Below are 2,921 nucleotides of genomic sequence, written 5' to 3'. Positions count from 1 at the left end.
TTTTTTTTTTTTTTTTTGAGACGGAGTCTCGCTCTTGTCGTCCAGGCTGGAGTGCAGTGGTGCGATCTCGGCTCACTGCAACCTCCGCCTCCCAGGTTCAAGCACTTCTCCTGCCTCAGCCTCCCGAGTAGCTGGGACTACAGGTGTCCGCCACCATGCCCAGCTGATTTTTGTGTTTTTGGTGGAGACGGGGTTTCATCATGTTGGCCAGGCTGATATCGAACTCCTGACCTCAGATGATCCTCCTGCCTTGGCCTCCCAAAATGTTGGGATTACAGGTGCGAGCCAATGCTCCCGGCCCGTTTATCATTATTTTAAACCTCAAACCTGCTTTTCTTCCAGTGTTTCCTATGTCACAGGTTAATGACATCACTCATGTCACCAAGAAACTGGATTTAATTTACTCTTTCCTTTCATTGTAAATCCAATTAATCCTAAAGCCTGAAGAAATATGCCTTGTATTTCCTTCTTTCTACCCTGCTGCTAACGTCACACTACAGTTCTGAGACTTCTCTTGTCGGGACCATTGCCATGGCCTCCCAATTGCTCTCTTTGCCTAATCTCCTAGTCACTAAATTCATTCATTACACAGCTTCCAGAGTCAACTTGCTAAAACGTAGTTCAAATAATTTAATTCTACATCTCAAAAGTCGTCGATACATTGTAATATTTATTAAGTACTTCTATGCCAGTTACTGTGCTAGACTTGTTACTACAAATATAAATAAAACAAGGGGAATAATTCCCATGCTAATGGTGAGCAAATGAAGAGAACATAATGGAATATATCTAAAAATAGAACTAGAGGTATACACCAGACCCTGCAAGAAAGTCTCCTCCCCATGGTTCTGAGATCTTTACTGTCCTTTGGAGAGACTCTACAAATCACTTAGACTTGTTCAACAGATTTCTTCTTTTTTCGGTACTCTGTCCAGTTATTTCACTTTTATGTTCTTAAGGGGATAGACTGTTAACACTTCTCTAGGCCAGGATAACTCTTTTTTTTTTTTCCTGTTTTTTTGTTTGTTTGTTTGTTTAGAGACCGATTCTTGCAGCACTGCCTAGGCTGGGCTCAAACTCCAGGGCTCAAGTGATCCTCTCACCTCAGCCTACCAAGTAGCTGGGACTACAGGCACGTGCCAAATGTGCTCTACTCTCTTTTAGTTCTTTTTTCTTTTCCTTTTTTTTTTTTTTTTTTTTTTGAGACAGTCTTGCTCTGTCGCCCAGGTTGGAGTACAGTGGCGGGATCTCAGCTCACTGCAACCTCTGCCTCCAGGGTTCAAGTGATTCTCCTGCAGCAGCCTCCTGAGTAGCTGGGATTGCAAGTGCCTGCCACCACGCCCAGCTAATTTTTGTATTTTTAGTAGAAACAGGTTTTCACCATGTTGATTAGGCTGGTCTCAAACTACTGACCTTGTGATCTGCCCGCCTTGGCCTCCCAAAGTGCTGGGATTAGAGGCGTGAGCCACCACGCCCGGCTTTTGTTCTTAAATTAGAAAAATAAACTCAAGTGCCCAGCCCAATGCCTGGCATATGGTGAATACAATAGGTGGCAATTTTCTTTGGGCTGAAGTATGACTGTATGTACTGTGTATTGGTTTAGCCTGCCCATAGCCAATAACCATCCATTATTAAGCTCTGAACTTTCATGCTGCCCTTGCTCCTGCAAGAAAGAAAGGGGAGTCTCTCTGAGCCTACACTGGCTTGGGTGGCTGCCTGATAAAAAAGAGTAAAAGTTATATAAAAATTAAAAAAAGGAATAATGCCAAATAACTATTCAGCCTCAGGCAAAGAAGGAAGAAGCAAATAAACCACTTCTATGCAAAGTAGTATGAAAATAACCAAAACTGAGATGCTCAATGAGCATGACACAGCACTTCTTCATTCATTATCCTACTATAAGAGCCAAGGGAGTTAGGGAGCTGGGGACAGAGACAGAAACATGATACTATTGATTGAATGCTCACTGACTGAGCTCCTATTTTATATCAGATGCTTTGTTGTGACTTTGGGGACATAGAGACAGATGTTACCCACATCCTACTCTCTAGAAAGTCACTCTAGCAGGCAGAGGAAGAAATGTAAAACTAAAATTGCTTAAAATATTTTTTTGGCTATACAAGCTATTGTTTGGACACAAAGGAGGGGAATTGTAAATCCTGGGAATGCGTGAAGGTAAGAGACAGCTGGAGAGGAAGTAATGCTTCAGCTGACTCTCGAAAGACATGTTTTCTCTAGGGAAAGAGTTTTCCAGGTTCGAACAAAAGTCTGAAGGCGGCTGGGCGCAGTGGCTCACTCCTGTAATCTCAGCACTTTGGGAGGCTGAGGCAGGTAGATCAACTGAGGTCAGGAGTTTAAGACCAGCCTGGCTGACATAGTGAAACCTTGTCTCTACTAAAAATACAAAAAATTAGCCGGGCATGGTTGTGGGTGCCTGTAATCCCAGCTACTTGGGAGGCTGATGCAGGAGAATCGCTTGAACACTGGAGGTGGAGGTTGCAGTGAGCTGAAGTTGTGCCTTTGCACTCCTGCCTGGGCAAGAAAAGCGAAACTCCGTCTTAAAAAAAAAAAAGTCTGAAGGCTTGAAACAGCTACACTGTATTCTGGGTGTTATAAGTGTGAAGGATGGAAGAGTTATACTAATAGCAGCTAACATTTCTAATTTATAATAAGAACTAAGTACTGTACTGAACTACATAATCACTATAAAGTATTAATAGTATTCCCATTTTACAGTTGAGAAAAGTAAGGTTTAATGGGTTTAAGACTTGCCCAAGTTCACACCTAAAATTACAGCAAGGAGTTTTTGTGTTTGTGGTTTTTTTTTTTTTGAGACAGAGTTTCGCTCTTGTTGCCCAGGCTGGAGTGCAATGGCGCTATCTCAGCTCTCTGCAACCTCTGCTTCCCCGTTTCAAGCGATT

The sequence above is a fragment of the Hylobates moloch genome, unplaced genomic scaffold (genome assembly GCF_009828535.3).
Source record: "Hylobates moloch isolate HMO894 unplaced genomic scaffold, HMol_V3 SCAFFOLD_8, whole genome shotgun sequence".
Taxonomy (NCBI): Eukaryota; Metazoa; Chordata; class Mammalia; order Primates; family Hylobatidae; genus Hylobates; species Hylobates moloch.
Note: the sequence above shows the minus strand (reverse complement) of the source record.